We start from the raw sequence: 20,071 nt of genomic DNA, 5'->3' as shown, positions 1-20,071 counted from the left end.
ATTATAATATACATTAAATACTATATTAAGCGACTAGTAAAAATATTAAATCTTGACAAATTTCGGGACTGTTATATATTCGTTGGAAAACACAATGCCGAAAAAGAAAACTGAGTAATGTTGGTAATTTTAAATTATTCATAATAATGTAGAATAAACCGTATTAGATAAGAAACTGTACTGCTCGGGGCTGTTATTATGAAAAACGCGGCGGCACAGTGCACGATTGTCGACGTGTAAATAACACGCCGTGTACAATTTTGTTTCGTGTCCAAACAAGTAGCCCTCAGTTTATAATATGTATTATATTATTAAGAACAAAAACCTTTGAATATAATTTAAATAAACTAATATTTTTATAAAAAAGATAAAAGGTTTTTCTGATTAAAATCAATAAGACTTGGGCATAATTTAAGTATACTTAAGAGGTCAATGATATTATTTTATTTTGTTTAAGTTTTATTAAATGCAGAACAAACATTATTGTACAATGGTAATTTCCCATGATTTTTGTATACCATTAACGATGTACCTATATTGTTTTTCCAATTTTAAACCCATACAAATTATATTATTATAATATATGATATTTCTTGACATATCAAGCAGCCCTGGTATGGCCCCTGGGTAATAAACACACCCTGTACATATATAGCTTGACCCGTCTTATATCCTACCGCTAAATACCTCAGCCTAACGCATAACCTTAGATTGAAATACGGTTTGCTGTGATAGCTAGAGGTGCCAAACTACACATTTTGAGCAGGGTTATCGAGGATTTTATAGGTTTGATCTCGGTCAAATGAATCAAATGATCAGTAACCTAAAACTTATCGAGGTACAGCTATTTTAAATTTGAAAATAATTTGATTTAACACACCCAAATTCAGTGATATTTTAGGGACTCAGGTTAAACGGCTTTCGAAATATACATACTTCGGTACCCCCAAGAGCCCTAGTTATCCCGACAAATCGTATTTCAAGATCATTCGGCTGAGAGGTGCCACGTACCTAAGACTGTACATAATTATTATGCAAGGCCGCTACTGAAAAAAATTCGATTCCGACATTTTATCAAAATAAAAAACACTTATTCAACTTTTAAAATGTTCGAGGGATAAGGTGGGTCCGGACAAGTTATTATGTATATTGTATATTGTTTACCGTTCCTCGGAGAAAAGAGTGTTACACCTAACCTAAACACTGTGGTTAACAACTTGCTTTTATAACATTCACAAATGTATTCTTTGTGGCGAACAGCAACCCGATGACTAAAAAGGCGCTTGCCCGACACGGACCATTCTGAACGCGGTGATAACCCCTTTACAGTAGGTATCTATGAACCCTTTTTTTACCCATTCGCGCCTAACGAACATAAAAATTATAATATACATTACACGTATTTTAATATTATGATTAGAATTACGTGACGATTTTGAAAGAGAACACTTGAAAACGCGCATCGGACTACGGGGTTTTTACACTAACTTCCGACTAATTTTCAATACTGGAATCAGCCAAACAAAATATGTGAGTATAATATGATTGCCATTATATTATAATTAATCGTATAAATTACAATAAGCCCACATTATTTATGAATCGTTTAATTGGTGTGGTTGCTATTGTGATTTCTGAAAAATAATTTTATTATTTCTACACAATAAAATATTATTTTTCATTTTTCACCGTTGACCAATATCCATTATATTGACCGTTGGTGTAATATTATGAATTATGATTAATATGTTTAAATTTTAATCTATATTGATTAGTTATTAGTTATTAGTTATATTTATTATGAATTAATGGTAAAGACGTAAAGTCGAACGCAATTTATTATAAACTCGAAAATAAACCATTAATACGACGTGATTATATGATTTTACAGAGTGTAACATAATATTACAAATTCACAAACTATAGATTATGTAATAATAGAAATTGTTGAATTTTGTATTGAAATTGTATGATATTTAATGAGATGAAACGTGTTTGTTTATTTTTTAAGCCACAAATAAATTACTCCAAATTTTACGGTGTATAGTAATTTTACAGCGTTACATGTACAATCTAAACTGGGCTCAAATGTCTGTCTGATATATTAACAAACGCATCGTCGACGATTTAAAAATATGGCAAAACGCTCTTAAGAATAAATTAAGGAAAATTCCACAAAATCTCTATAACGGTCGTTATGCGTATAACTACTCGCACGGGATTTCGTCTCACAATTTATAGTTTTCTCGAAAAAACATAACTTTTAGCGAGCTTAACAGTGTTCTCTTTGCAACTGTTTTCGTGGAACAAATTGCCACCATAATATCATCTACATAATATTATGCATATATTATAAATTATATAATAATATACACATACAACACAAATTAATTGTTCAAATAATTTGTAGCATTAACTTGTGGTTATGCATGCGGTCGAGCCCGGGAGTGTTGATAAAATGACGGTAAATACATACAACGATCAACATTGTAACGATTTTATAATTGTCCCGTTGCATTACAATGACTGTAGTAAATTCTGTCGTATTTCCGATTCAATGTTTTATGTAAACAGAGTAAATTATTATAAACGCCAATTTCCGAAACGATAATATATAATATTTTATATTATATTCTTGGTTTTTAATATACGATATGCTCAACTTTCGTTTTGCTATTTTTTTTCTATCAGAAAGAAACCGTAAAAATAAAATATATTTATTATTTTTGAGAAATTTCCTAAATTTTAAACGTACTTCAATGCGGAAGAATCAGCAAATAATAATTGTTGGAAATTATATTTTATGGAAACACTTTCTCTTAAAATGTACAACACAATAAATTCAAATTTTAAACATACCTAAAAATGTTGTTTCCTATTCATTTTATTCTATGTTATGGAACTTTAAATTAGAATTATTACACTTTTGTAATGGTCAGACTACGCGATATTGTTGTAATTTATAAATAATACCGATATTAATTTCATAGTGAAATTGAATTTTGTTAAAATGAATTAGTTTAAAAGACAATACTCCATTAGTGCCAAGAAAAAAATTGTAAAAGAAAACACGTTTCTCTGTGAATAAATGAAAAAAAATAGAATGCAATGTACTTAATAAAACTCGTTAATCCGTAAGTACAAATGTTTAAATAGGTCTTATCAATATTTCATTTGTCGAACATAATTTGAACAAATGCCAAACAGTTCTATAATTATCCATCCGTAAAAATTAAACTGCATTAAAGAATGTTGTATATATATTTTTTTTTAAATTGAAATATTATGGCCTAGTAATTTTTTAAACAAGTTTAGTTTAAATTTGTTTTCGAATTTTAAGAGATTTCATTTTGAATATTATTTTTAAACATCTACAAATCTCCTCACGCAATCCACATGTTATATAGAACTTGTTTGTGAGGGAAAAAAAAGTTGCTCGTTGAATCGATTGAAGATTTAGTTAAAACGTTATAACATTGTATGTATAATTAATAGCGGTTATACAACGCACTACTTAACATACTACACACTACTTAAATCTTTAGGCAACAAAAATAAAAGTTATAAGTATTGAAGAGAGAAGATCAAGAGTAAATCCAAAATGTGTTTTACTGGTCTCTTTTAACGAGTAGCGAGCGGCAGCTAATTAGAAGAAAATAATCCATAGTCCATACCAATAAATAATAATCAACGGAATGCGCGCAAAATCGAGAAATATTATTACATTACTACAGGTATTCGTTAAAACATGGGTATGTAAATAATTTAATTTTTCATCGAGTAAGAGTGGGTAGGTTGTCCTATTTTTAGAATATGTGTACATTGGACAGAATACATTCCATGAATAGCGGCGCATATTATTTAAATTTAAAACGTATCAAAATGTATATTATGAAACGGTCAACGGCTGAGAAGGGAAACATTTTTTATAAACATAATAAAAATATTGTAATGTATACGTGCACAAAAACTGTTCAATTTCCAATGGGCTTTTAGGTATAATATATTCATGCAATCGCGCTCGTTAAGGTAATACCGTGTATATTTCGGTTTTCCGGAAAATTATTCGCTGTGGTATGAGTCCAGATAAAGTTTTTCTGGGCAAGACGACCGCGACGGTGAGACTTACCGGAAATGATCGCGGCGTGCTCGTGTCAAGACAGAATATAATAAAATTATAAAGTATGTGTTAGCCTTTCATGAATTTTCGGAGCCAATGACCAACGAAACGTATACAACAAGGTAAAGGGGAAGTCCCTGACTCCGATTGATACCAGTCGAATCGCTAAGCTATATCTAACGTTAGGTAGTCATCGTAAAATAAAAGTTAACAACTATTAAGGAACTGTTCGTATATGCAACTATATATGCACGGTGGTATATATGTGTACGGAAATTGATAGAATAATAATACACCTATTAGAACGCCGAGTTTCTTTAACGGTTTTCGCGTAATCAGACAGAGGTCGCAAAATAAATCAGCTACCGAATTGTATGAATTATAAAGAGGGTTGAAAATAGTATTCGATTCACAACCAATATATACCCGGTACCCGAATTGTATAACAATAATAATGGTTGCTGTACACGGCACAACGTAATTTTTGGTAATGATTTTTAGTTTTTTCTCTGCTAGATCGTAATATTATATTCGTAAAGTCTCACAAGATTTGATGTATGAATTTACTAAAGGTTTAAAGGATTATAAAAGTTAAAAGTATCGAAACCACACAAACTCACCGCGCTGCAGCATATATCTATAATACAATTGAAACTACATAAAGCCTTCTCGTTTAAATTTAACAAAATATAAATAAAACAAACCGACCAACTAGGTTTCATCCATCATACATATCTAAATATGGTTAAAATCAAAGACGAAATCATTCATTTCCTATAGGCATTTGCAGAATATTTAGCTATTATATAATAATAATAACTATTTGTCGATGAATGCGCGTATAATAATACAGTGCTTTATATAACGGTTGCAGTCCGCTCTTTTTCGCGATGTGTTCGAGACCGAACTGTGTATTGGAAGTTGGTACAGAGGTATTTGTTTTATGCTTTCTTCGTCAAAATCCGGGATTAAAAACTGAAAGCACCCACTTCTTGCACAGCCAAAGTACACGCTAAACAATTAACATATACACACTAGAACGTGCGGACCCGAATACACGCTCGTTACTTACCTAAGTATAACGATATAGAAATATATATATACATTGTGCAAGCGCCACGCCACGTAGTTATTCGTGAATTATACATATTTACGTATTTTCGAACGCGGCGCGAGATGAAAAGTCGGCGACGGCTGCGGCGGGCACGGCCGCTCCTCCTTCCGATATACACCGCAGGAATTATTATAGGTATATTTTTGAGAGAATTGCCGAAAGCGCGCGCAGGGATGGAAATCAAACCGGAGGAGCCTATGTATATTGTATATATTATACACACCGCCACCACGCCACTGTGCTATATATATTATTACACCGTATACCGTCGTTCGTCCACCTCCACCACCGCCACCTCCACCGCCACCGCCGCCACCACCCCAGCCTGGGCCGCCACCCTTTTACGCAGCATTAAAAGTTTCATGCAGAGCGAATATCGTCGGCTGTGTTGCCATAGGGATAATCGCATTAAAATCTAAAATGGTCTCCCGTTACACCTTGTTCGTTATTAAAATCCTCCGTATACATTCAAAAATTATTTCGCGGTTTATACAAACGGCGGCGGCGTCCCGCGCGCACTTGCAGCACTAGCTGTTACACATCGGAGTAATGTGCGGCCATTTTTGTTTGGTTTTGTATATTATTATGTTGTGTGCACGAGTGTGTGAGTGTGCGTGCGTTTTTTGAAAGGCTTTCACGGCGGTTTTCTGAAAGGTTGCCAATAACGATTAGTCCTTTGCATTGCGAGTGTGTGTGTGTGTGTGTGTGTGTGTGTATGTGAGAAAGCGAATTCGATAATTAAAAACGAGTGCTTGAAAATCACCGGCCATGTTTTTCCATCCCGATTCAAATATAATAATAACATACAACTCTTAATCATCGATTTTTGTTCAATAGTATACATAATAATATAATATAATACATCCTATCCGAATTAACCGAAAATTATATTATAATTAATGTACTATTATTTTAAGCAAAACGATAGTGATATAATAATTATGATGATGGTGATGATGATGATAGTAATAATAACAATAATTAAACCCACAATTAAACTCGAAACACTCGATCTGCCATACAGCCAAAAATCGGGGCTTTCAACATACATTATGATAATGTATAACGTTTTCGCCCGACACACACACTCATAACACATAAGGTTATGAAATATAAACTCCCGTCAACACTTCATGTATGTCAGTGAGAGATTAAAAACAAAATATATTTTTTTACAACAGTATAGATATAAATGTATAATAATATACCTAGCTAAGTAGGTGTGTTTAAAAATGTATAATATTGTAATATACCTAGTTTTGTGTATAAAAACGTTTTGGCGCAGTTGGAATTATTTATGTGGGTTTTGTACACGACCGCGCGGAATCGAAGCGACATCTTTCTCTTTTCCAAATGTATAACGACGATCAATATTATTACCATACCAATCCTTCACTTTTATAATAGGTCATATATACATATTACACACGCATTTATATACGATGACTCGGGATTTTCGTATATATATACAATATACATAAACGAGAGACCAACCGGCGACCCTCCTCTTGTTATAATGTCACCGACATATTGTATATATAGTGTATATATACGAGCCCGGGGGGATATAAGGGTTAAAACCCCCTCCGCGCACGTTGTCTAGAGCAGTATTAAATTATGACTAATATAATATATATTATATATGTATAAATCTGCTTACGAGGAACGACACGTGAAAACTGTAATCAACGTTCTTGAAAAATGAGACCCGACGTGTATATAATATCGGTAAAGGTTATTATAATAATATTATGCACACGCAGATCGTATTCACATAATATTTTATTGGAATTTTTGCACTATTCGACGATATCGTATTATAATTATTTTCCTCTGTTTTATGATAATGTGTATATTGTATAATATTATATTATGTACTTAATACTTATAGTATTATATTGTATTATTGTAGGTCTCATCAATACGCAGTGTCGTATGTACGAATGTATTTACGGATTATAATAAAATAATTCACGTATAGAACACAATCCGAATTTGTTCGGTATAAATGTTCACGTCTTCTGAAAGTCTTTCATGACTATAATATGCGAATGGGGAAAAAGAAAAAATAAACGTTAAAAGCGATTTATTCGTCGCCCGTCGGTTTGGCTTTGGCATTTCGCAAAAGGTCAAAACACCCGGAAATCGGGATCCCGACGACAATGTCACCAAATACTACTGCGTACCTACCGTCTTTTGAGTAAAAAAAAGAAAATACCGAAATCGTTCAGGAAAGAAAAAACCATTTTTAGTTCGGTTCGTACAAAAAAATAATAATTTTACAACGTAATAATACACGCTACGGCGCGGCGCGGCCGCCGCGGTAGTCGTATTATGAATATTTTTTAAAACTAAATCGGTTGGTACGAGTGGCTGGCAGAACGAAGGGATGTGTGCCGGATCGAAACTTTAAATTCGCAGTTTAACTCAAGGGATTTGTAACATTGCATTGAGGGAGGAGTTCAATTTATCCTTCTAATTCTGATTAGTCATGCGGGAAATAAAATCAATACTGGCAATAAAAAACCGCCGGAGAGGATGTAAATGAATGCCGCATGCCCGCGATGTTTGCCCAAATATTACCGACATCCTTTCCCCAGCATATATATTATACAATATACATTTGCTCTCCCTGTGTGCGTACACGCATTTCAAACGGTGAAAAAAATATTTACGATTAAAAAGCAGAGGTCCGCGTGTAAACAGCGACGCATACCGGTAAAGAGAAAAATGCACACATGTGCCGAGTATGTATATCTCGTATCTACATTTATATTGTATACACCATACACAATGAAATAATAATAATAATAATAATAATAATAATAATAATAATAATGATAATAATAACAATAAGTATAATAATAAATGAAAAAGCTGTTTTTTTCGTAACCGATAAAAAAATAGTGTAACTTTAGGACCGATTTGAAAAAAAATTTGTTTTCGTATCAAAAATCACTTTTCACGATTTCATTATAACAGGTAACTGTCATTCGATTTGCATAATATTGAATTTGTTTGTAACCTAACATATTATATTTAACAATAATAATTATTATCGCCGAACATTTGATAATAGGTATTATTCTATACAGACTACTCTATATACATAGACAATACAGTTTGTATAATATTGTATGTACCGTTCATCTTTCTTCAATTGATATTTTCTTCGTTTGAATTTCTTCGCATCAAGATACTGATCGAGTTGAATTCTATTATTATTAATACACGATAAAATGAAATAAATGTATTACATTTTTTAAGTTTTCATTTTTTCATTAAGTCCTAAAACTACTTATGTATGTACAATAAATATTACTATAATGAATTATAAATTCATAACACTATAGAAATCGTTTAATTTGGAAAAAAAATTACACGAATTAATTATGACGGCAGAGACTTAATTAAAAAAAGTGTAAGTTGTAATAATTAAATGTGATAATTAAAAAGTGAATTTTTATCAGATTAAATTATTTATCTAATTATAAAAGTAGTTAAGTAAATATAAGACGTAAACAAAATTTAAAATTTAAAATAACAATAGTTGGGTCACCACGGTAGAGATGACGAGAAAATGGTTGTATACCGATAGTTTTTATGGACCAATTTAACATGGATATTAAATTTAGAGATTTACCTAAAATAAACTGAAAATGGTTCCAAAAAACATTAACAATACTATTATGATGTATAAAATAAAATGTACAGATTTTCAGATGTAATATAAATGTAAAAAATATTCAAATTATATTATATTGCTGAATTATGTACTTATTATAATGTTATAATAATGTATAAGTATAATATATATAATAGATATTAGTGATATTCCTCGCTGTTATCAATAAACCCCGAGGCGTTTACATTTGGTGTTTTCAAACGTTTTCATTTTAATAAAATTCCTAGCAATTTTTTTTCTGCACCGTGAGTATTGCGATCTAAAGTAAATTAATTTCCTTGAACAAACTCCCTGACCCGGGTGTACACCGGAGGGTTACTTAAATAAAAACATAAATATAGCGAAAGAGGTGGGTATTTTTTTTTATTGTCCGGCATGCCACAATATAATATCTCCGACAACACCGTTTACCGATTAACAGCGATGAACATTTTAATCAACACGGACAGTTTAAAATGTATAAAGAAAAAAAAATATCATAAAATCGACTTCAATAGCCTCAGAGTCAATCTTTTAATTATTACTACACTAATATAATAATATTGTTTTCAAAACAACGGTTGTGCGTGGTAGTGAAACGTGACGAGATGAAGAAAAAATATAATTTTAAATAATAATTAAAACGATTAAACGCCGTGGCACTTGGCCGATTAATAAGGACGACGTTGCCGCAAACTTAATGACGGTTGCAGTTTCCATCTACAGTGCACTGAAAAAATGCAGCATTGCAGCGATTCACAACGTCGGTCGCCCGCCATCAACAGTATATAATATAGATCTCGGCCCAACTTATCTAATCCAACCGGTGGCCAGCCGGTCGGGTCGAAGGTCAGTAAAGTACTAAAGCCTCTCCACCCCGGGCTGTTGAGATTTCGCTGTAATCGCGGAACATTACATTATGTATGTCCAAGACTCATACGATCGCCCCTGCAGCTGATTTTGCCCGACCCAATTTCCTAATACGCGAATAATTTAATAATAACACTAATATTTTATAATATACGTCATAGCCACATTTATTTACATTACAATATATTATATTTATTCTAGCCACAGGTAGAAGGTATTTTTTGTCATTTATTTTGACAGGCATCCAGAAACTCTTGTCTAAGGTAAGTAGTGTACCTAGTAAAGGTGCAGCCAGTCTCCCACATTCTCGGACAAGACGCGCCGTGCCACTACCAGCCGCCCACCACGGCCACTAGTCGCACAATAAATTGCACGCAATTGTACACGCTACTAGATTTCTAAATTTTTAATAGTTTCTAATATTTATATTATATGATTTTGCAGGTGCCTAATCCTAACTAAGTAACCAACTTTACTTATGTTAATATCAGTGGCGTATTTTGGATTTTGCTACCCATGGGTACAAATTTTTTTAATGCTTTCTCTCTCCCCTTTGTTTTTTACTGTGGCAATTTTTTTCACCCATAAAAAACATATTTGTAAAATACAACCGCTCAGAATCGAATAATATTATGTATGAAATAGGCACAATAATAATAATATTATTGTCATCACTCATCAGTAATTATTATTGTTATTAGAAAAGTATATTAATATAAGTATTAAATAGTTAGTTAATAAAATGATCAGTACAATAAGGCCTTACCTCAAAATATTTTTTGTTTTAATAAATAAATACTATTTTTGGTAAATTTAAGTTTTTAAAAAGTACATTATCAAACTTACAAGAAATTTTCGAATAAAATTTTTTATACTTATTATTGACTGAAGATAACTTACAAATTACTGTAGTCTGTATAAGCTATTAATTATTAAAAATGCTCCCCTGTACAATTTACCATTTTTGATATAGGTACGGTCCTCTTGTACTGACAGTACGATGATAGGTACTATTGTACTAACACAGTAACAACATAGCTCACAAGAAATGTTTAGCTTAGGCACAGAAAAATAGGTTTTGGTATTCGACGGCAAACCCGTATTATCAGATGTGGAAATTTATTGCACAGAATAGCATATTTATATTAAGATATCAATAAAATGTTTTGTTGCCTTAATTCTCTGTAAAGATGTTTTCAAAAAAAATACTCCCACAAAATGTGTTGCCCTCCAAAAAGTGCTGCCAGGGGCAATTGCCCCCCTTGCCCCTCTAAATACGATACTATTTAGTATGTTATTGTTACTATGCACAGAGCAAGTTAATTTTTCTAGATATATAGAATCTAATTTCTAGATATATACCTCACCAGTCACCGAGTAAATACTAGATAGTAGATTATATTTTATTTAAGGCCTAGGGGAAAATAATAACGGCAATCTATGTAACCGTATTATGACCTTCACAAATCCGATCTTATCAAAAAACATTTATTTTTAAAATTCGATTGCAAACTTTATAATATTATTACTAAACAATACAATTTACCAAATCGCGTTGTTTTGCTAATAATTATTATTTATTTTATTCGGCTGATTGCGCGAGTTATTAAGAATAAATAATAATCAAAATATCATAATAATTATTAATTATTAATAGACGTTCGTCTAGGGAAGTTTTTAGACACGATTATAATAATAATATTATTGTCGGGTTTATCGAACGTTTAGATAGCGACGTTTCCGGAAATATGTGATGATATTTCAGAATTGATTCGATTCACAAAATATGCGCCTACCTACTTGTACTTTATTATGAATTATGTTACCTAATTTTACCTAAGAATTAAAAAAAAACTGTGAAGCATAATATGTGATAATCATTACTAAACGTTCAAAATGTATTATATTTATAATTAGTAAACATTACCGAAATTAACGAAATTATTTAAACATAATTAGATCAATAATTCTTGAAAATATTTACATACTTGTAACAGTTTTTTTCAAAAATGGGTATACAATAAATACTTTTCAATGACTACACGACACACAGAAATACCGAATAAATGCCCCTCCTCCACCACACAATTGGCAATATCTATACTTCATATCACGTGGACTTACCGAATACGTCAAGACCATTTGCGTCCGTAGAAAAATCCAATGCGTCTGATGTGAAGTGGGGCCGACCGTGGCGAAAATATAATGACGACGACCCGGACTAATCGAAAACCGAACTTTCGTAACTATATTATAATAATTAAAAAATAATTATTTAAACACTATTAATTGTTTTACGCGTACTCGCCGGACATTGTCGTATTTTAAAAATTATTTCCATTTCTGTCGTTAAAAGTCGTCGAATTTAAGCGGGGGAACCCGACCTACACGTTTGCGTGCGGTTTTTTTCTTTTTCCCGTAAAACGCGTGCACGCGTCCGCGAGTATTTAAGTGTACGTACCTGGGTGCTAGTGTTTGTGTGTGTTTGTGTGTGTGTGTGTGCGCGCTGTTTGGGAGTTGTGTAGTACTTGTATGAGTGTTCGTCTGTGTGTCTGCGAGTTTGTGTATGAGTGTGCGCGCGCGTGTGTGTGTGTGTTTGTTTGCGCCGAGCTGCAGGAGACGACCGCTGCACAGACGTCTAGCCAGCATAGACGCGGGCCGAGAAACTAGTTCTGGTTTTTTTTATTACTATTATTATTATTATTATTATTATTATTATTTGTTATTACGCTATTCATTCTCCTCCGTCTGAGTACACACACATACACACCACCAATACACTGCACACACTGCACACATTCATACACACACACACACACACACACACACACACACACACACAAACTCACACACACACACCCAAGACCTAGACGTCTGGCGTTCTAGTAAAAAAAAAATAATATAATGGTGTGGGTTCCGGCTCTCGAAAGTGAATGCGGCACAGTTGCATCGTCGCCGCCGCCGCCGACTTTAAGCAGTTCTCAAAATATGCATATACACACGCACACTAATAAAATGGCCAATTTTTTCCCCGCCCACGACGGAGAAAAAATTTTATTTTTAATTTTGTCTGGGAGTTATGTACTCTTCCCGAGCGCGACACGGCGTTGTCGTTTAGATTTTTATTTTCGAGGTCATTATTTTTGTTCGACAATATTAATAGATTCAACTATCCCGCGTCTACCGTATAACGACTAGAATTTTAATTATCGGCCATTATATACCTATTAATATCCTGGAAATCGAAAAATTGGCTACATCGTCATTTTCCATACACAAATGCTGTAGTTTATACATTTTGTTAATTTTTTTAAAAAACATGTATGTTTCAAAAACATGTGTTTTTCAAGTATATTTATATTAGATAGTACCTGATATAATTTTTTAAGACTTCACAGATCATAATTTTTCAAATATACCATGAATAAGTTAAACGGAAATGCCGTGGTTTTATTCATAAACAATATAGTTTTATTGTATTTACCTATAAAAAAAAGCTTATTAATTAGTAAAAATGATAGTTAAAAAATTAAACAACAAACAAATAAAGAAAATGTTTATTAAACAACAATTAAATATTCTAAATCGTTAGTTTGTCCCAGTAGATATTAAAAACATTGAAAGTACATTTTAACATATTTTGAAGGATGTTTCTTAAGGTTATTGTATTATTATAGTTTTTATTGTGGATTTAAACACGTTAATTTAACTTGTAAATTAATTATTCTAACATAAGGATTAAGGAGTAATAATTATTCAAGAAGATTTTAGCTCTAGTTTAATTGTTTACTTATAACTATTTATAATGTTATTTAAATTAAAATATAAGAAATAATTAAGTAATTCGTCATTGAGTTTTATATAGGTATTTTATTTAAATCGGTTATTTATGTTATAACTTCTAACAATATATCATTAATCTACTATAGTACTAGTATTATATAGATAATATATATATATATATATACATTATAGGTACTATAGGTGTTATTGGTATGGAACTGGACGCCGCGCCGTGTGAGCATATTTTGTACACAACATTATTGTTGAGAAAATTAAAGGGTGAATAACTTTGGTGACGAGGAACCCAGCTGGCTGCTGCAGTAAACAAATAACGGCACAAAACTACGCCGTTGTGTGTATGTAGCACGTAGTAAAAAGATTTGGCGGAATGGTGGTAAGCCTAAAAAGGAAAATCAATATATTCCATGAAGTACTTCGCGAAACCGCTAATTCCAAATTACGTTTTTCGTGTTTCCTATCGTTTTTATCGCTTGAACAAAAAGAAGATAAAAAAAAAAATGGGTAAAAACGAAAGGAAAGAACTCTCGAGTGGTCTCGCATATATATTATATATATGCGTATAAAGTATTTCGCGTATGGTTGTGTTCTTTTTTTTTTACGAGGGTTGAAATACACGCCACCGCCTTCCGGTTTGACAAATTCGGCTCGTACATCAAAATGCTCAAAAGGTCCTCGAGATCCGTCCGCCGGCAACGGTATATATAGGGTGGAGGGAATGAAAAACCCCTGTAATTTATATCCATTTTGGAATGCGTTTTACTATCATTATAATAATATATTATATTGTGTACACCATCGTAGTCGTCGGCGGCGGCGGCGGCGGTGGCGGCGCGGTCCAACAGCATCGAGAAATGTATTCTCTCTATATATATAATATATCCGCGTATACCTCCGCGGCTCCCACCGTCAAAACAACGACGGTTCCTATTTCATTTGTTTATTTTCACAAATTGATCACGTTGTTTTGGGAAATGATAAACTTTTTTTCGTGTTTCCACTTTCCATCCGCCATATAAGGGGAAAAAACAAAATTATATATTTTATACGCGCAGGCCGTAAAACGGATTAAATAATATAGTAAAGCGCAACCGTCGGTATAAAGTTAAACTTTATCTTTTACATTGCTGCAGTGTGAAATGCGAATATAATATTATTCCGAACGGACCGTGTTACATGCATTGTATTATGTACGTTGTACGTACCTAAGTGGCTAAGTACATAATATATAGTTTGCGCATAGGAAAGGGTTAAGGCAACTCATAATATTCGGACGATGATAAAAAGCTAGAATTGACCTTTTAGCGTCTAGACACTTATTATCTAATACCTCAATGCGTCTATGTTTATTTTAATTTATAGTAGATACGTTTTTTTCTAAAAAAAAGCGATGGCTATCAAAGCGGCATAACAGCCGGTCAATGTGCCATATATTATTAGAGTAATACTATATTTTTATATTGATAAATGTTATAATTAATTACATAATATTATGTGTGTTTTATTATGATATAGTTTCACAACGAACGACGATCTGAAATGTGCTGAAATATCCTATTAAGAGAGACTCAATGTTTCTAGGCAATATAAATGAGCGTGATTGAACAACAATAATGTGCGCGCGGGAATGTGATACAATATATTACACAGCAAACCGTCCGACGACAAAAATCATAATATTATTATTATTATTATTATTATTATTATTATTATGCATTCGTGTTGGCAATCGTTTAAGGGCGGGGTACTATGTAAAAAATAAAAAGTATTCAGTTAGCTAATTTAATGTTTTAATTTTAAGGGGTTTTTTAACTCAAAATTATTAAAAACATATACAAAAATATTAGATATACCTATATAGAGAATAGATAATATGTAATATCTGCAGGTATGTAAGCCAATACGTGTCAATCACGTGAAGGTCATCATCACTCGTCAGTTACGATTAACTACAAACGGCCAACCATCGATTACGGATTGATAACTTTTCTATAAGTAAGTCAATTTTTTGTATACCTATTACCTATCAACATAATGTGTAAATCTGATAATATATTCCTTTACAGTTCACTGCATAGTGCATACTATAGTATACCCATTTATAGTGCATACATATAGTATTATTACAGTATTACTGCAGTTAGAGTATAGCATTATACGTATCATACATTAAAAAATTTAATTTAAATTTTACGAAATTTGATAAAAAATGTTTTGTTAAATCGTGAATTTTGAAAATAGACATTTATTATTGAAACATAAATTGGCAGTCGTCTTTTGACAATACCTATATTTTAATAGTGGTATAGCTATGGTAGTATGGTATATTTATTATTCAAATATTATGTTGACGTAATACTTAAGTATTATATTATGTTTATACAGACGTCCGTTACATGAGATAATAAGTTTAGAATAAATAATGCCTAATGATAATGATTTTAGGAGTGTACGTTATATTATTAGGTATAACATATTTTGTATACCTACTAACGTAGTTATAACATAATGCTGTAGTTATACAAAATATATTTAAATATTATATGCAAATAATAGGCTATTTTATATTTTCATAGTTTTTATATTAAGTATCATTTTGAAAAATATATTATCTTATATATCTAGCGTATGTCCGCATCATAATATACGAACGAAACATTATAATATCACCTGTACATGTTTACGCACTTTATACCTGATAAATAGTCTATATCAGTAGGTACATCATATTATGGTCGAGCCATAATTATTTATTTTACCACTAAATAATAAATATATGCAGATACACAACAACTTTTAAAATAATACCTTAAGGGTAGACACGGGATAATTGTATGTATATCCAAAGTTTCCGTGTATACGTGATGCATGTTATAATACAAGTTATAATACAAGTCGAATAAAAATGTAACAAGTCGTACGCGTGTGTGTGTACCGAAATCTTGGTCGGTAATGTATTTTAGTTTTTGGAAGAAATTCATCCCTATTAATTTATTGTTGTTCCGTTAACACATTTGTACACATATCTACATGTTGTAATAGCTAATAATTGATAGCTATTGAATTGGACTTTAATGCTACTTATAATATAACATGATCAAATTAATATATATTGATACGGATTTCTGTTTATATACACGTCATGTGCCAATATAATATAATGAGCGCACAATGGCCAACAATATGTACGTCTTAGAAACCATATTTTTTTATATAATACGTATAATAGTTCATATGGACAAGGTGTAGACAATAAATAATAATAATAATAAAAAAAGTAAATTTGACGTTAATGGGTGTAGAAATGTTAACTATAAACCTAGTCGCTTAAACAATTGCAGCTTTGCTGCGCACAATTAATATTTATTATTATAATAACATTATATATTTTACAAATGTACAATATGCGTATGTAAATTGTTCAATTGGTTAACTTAATAATCACTGGCGAATGGTGATTTACGAGTGACGAAACGTTTAGTTAAATCGAATAATACTTGTATGTAAATATTGTACGTCGAATATATTATATACCTATGAAGTATAATTTCGCATTTCAGTCGACCTTATTTCAGAAAATATAGTTGTGACGAAACAGACATTTATTTAAAAGGCCGGCAGTGAGAAATTTTTGAATTTCTGATCGCCGGTCCACACCAAGTCACAACGTGCATATTATTAAAAAACTACTTACACAGGTAGTATACAAAACTCAAACCTAACCGAGATTGGCGACAATTTTCGAGTGTATTTATTGCAATAACATTTCTGTATACTGCAGATCGCAATCATTAAGAATGCAACGTCGATGTATGTATATACACATATAGTACGGTCTTACCTATACTCTGAGCAGCAAACGGGCATTTGATATAGGTAGACATAGATAGTATAATATGCTGCCATTATAATATTATAACCTGCTGGTGTTTGGTCTCTGCACTAGAGGTCATTTATTCGTTTTATGCAAACATATTATATATATATATATTGTATTGACGTGCATAATATAATGCGGTCGGTGCAAAAATATTCTCTAAACCGGTTTTACATTTTCGGGAGAACAACGAATCGGTGGCAAATGCGCTGCACCCCGTGAGTGTATATATATATATATATATATATTATATATAGGTATACCTATATACCACTATGATATATTACATTATATATATACATTATAATATATATATATGCACTTTGTCGTCTGCTGCATAATCCATGCATTCGAAATGATTCGTACCAGGTATATAATATATATTATTATACTCCTATTTCTTAGCGAGAAAAACATACAGACAGATTTTCCAGAGAGGGAGAGAAAGAGAGATAGATTGTGAAAGAGAGGAAAGAAAATCATATAAGACACAAAATTATACGTCATTAATAAACATTATGATATTATCCAATTACTAGCCAAGATGTGTTTTCGTACCGAGTCCCTGCGGCGGCCAACTACAGTGTTCCCACATAATTACCTTCCCCTTAACTCACGCGTGTTGCAGGTTTCGCGTAATTCATGTTGCACGTCTGATAATATTCTACTGCACTTTTATGCATATTTATTATAATTTTAATCTTGCATAAAACTGCATCCAAACATATTTTTTCTTCTTCCATAATTCCTCCTCCGCCGTGTTTGTATTCTACAACAAGCTCGCGCGCCGATCATATGTTTACCCATACGGCTATAGTGCTATACTTATTTTTGTACGTAAACAATGTTACAACAAATATTACCTATATCAAAATATATTTGAGTCCAGAAAGAAGACATTTTATTATTTTGCAGGGCGTTGATAGTTGGTGAAACGAATGATATAAGAAAAAAAAATAGAAGAAAGCGTACAGTTGAAAGGTGGCAAAAAAACCATAGTCGCTTAACGGTACCATATACATGTATTCTAAAACTTATATGGGGGTGCAAAACCGTTTTATTTTACACCAACCCTTTTCAGTAAACAGGTCGTTTTCTTTTTTTTCCCCTAAACGGTTAAATTTACGAGCTGTTTCCTCATTTTTTTTCACTGGATTGCCAGCAACACGACGGTGGCGACAGCGGCAGCGGCATGGTGGAGTGTAGGGGTGGCGGTATAATATTATATAAAATTTGGACGATCAACAGGCAAATTCACACACGCACACAAATATACGAAACGATATTTAAATGCTGCTGCCACCATCGCCATTTCCGTGAACCATAGTATATAATATATATAGGACTGTTGTAAATACAGTATATACATTTATAATAGTATATTATATTATATATATACGTGTTTATATAGTATGGCCATGGGAGTTGCATTTTGTAAATTATGTAAGCTAGACAGTAGACAGACACTATACGGGCTGTTGACCTTGGGATACTTTACTAGTCTGCCGGGCAAAATTAATATGTGCATGATAAATTCTAAAAACGTGGACAGGTGAGGCACCGCTAACGGGTGGCGCAAACTGCGTCTGGCGACGATGGTTATTTTATTATTATTGTTATTATTTTTTTTCGCGTACAAGTATTTATACCTAAAATACACTCACAGCATACGTGCAGGTAGTTGTCATTGCGTCCAATAAGGGGCACAGACAATTTATGAATATAATTATAATATCTACCTATATAATATATAACATTATGTATGATAGGTATAAGGTATATTATATTTTTTTTATGTACTAAATATAAAATAATATGATCGAACAGGTAGTTAATCAATTTTTGCACCATACCTGTTTTGCATAATGACTAAATAATTTTTTATATAACAGGCAATGGTACCTAATAATTCGGATTAAAATACTACTGTATTGAAAATAAATCAACAGATAAAATTTCTAAACCTTTCATTTCGATGTAGCAAATCGATATGACTATATATTTGTACCTATACTTCAATTTAAACAGAAAGTATAATTAATTAATTAAAACAGTTTCAATGACAAAAATAAAAATATTTTTTAAGTACAACATTACATATTACGTTTATATTTATATTCTAGTAGCAGACTGACAACTCACAAGTCACAACTGGTGGGACTTTAGGAGAATGTAATCCACGAGATAAAAATATATTGATGGTTAAAAAATATTCCATTAGGTATATATTATTATTATGTTTCTATAAAATCCCAAAATAATTGAGATAGTAAGGTACATCAGTACGTCATAAGTCTAAATAAAGGTAATATGGATAATGCACTAAAATGAAAAAAATACTTATCGTCGTAAAACCATAATATAATATATAAAAAAAAACTAAATATCTTTTAAAATCTCCCAGTCGTATACTCGTATATGTATATTTGATTGAATATTAATCTATCTATTCCAATTTACATTCTTGTTTCACTAGTAAAAAAACAATATTGGAATGGAATTTGCAACAGAGTACAAAGCGTATATAATAAGTAATAACATATAATAACTTTTACCGTGTAAAAGTGGATTGCTTTCAAAATCATTATTTACGATCAATACCTATTAGATTATAGAGAATATTTG

General features: G+C 31.8%; 1 protein-coding gene across 2 annotated transcripts in view; it reads right to left on the bottom strand.

Annotated features, from left to right (window-relative positions):
* The window catches only part of LOC100167818 (broad-complex core protein), an 81,132-nt gene that overhangs the window by 41,370 nt on the left and 19,691 nt on the right, over positions 1-20,071 (bottom strand). Inside the window, exon 1 of one of the 2 annotated variants that reach the window (XM_016802419.2) lies at positions 11,893-12,428. The exons of the other annotated variant lie outside the window; for it this stretch is intronic. The gene's annotated coding sequence lies outside the window, so the exon portion shown is untranslated. Of the gene's footprint in view, positions 1-11,892; positions 12,429-20,071 lie in introns of those variants that run through there. 2 annotated transcript variants of the gene reach the window in all.

This window comes from Acyrthosiphon pisum, chromosome A1 (genome assembly GCF_005508785.2).
Source record: "Acyrthosiphon pisum isolate AL4f chromosome A1, pea_aphid_22Mar2018_4r6ur, whole genome shotgun sequence".
Classification (NCBI taxonomy): domain Eukaryota; kingdom Metazoa; phylum Arthropoda; class Insecta; order Hemiptera; family Aphididae; genus Acyrthosiphon; species Acyrthosiphon pisum.
The sequence above is the reverse complement of the archived record's forward strand: the minus strand, read 5'-3'. Positions and strand labels throughout refer to the sequence as shown.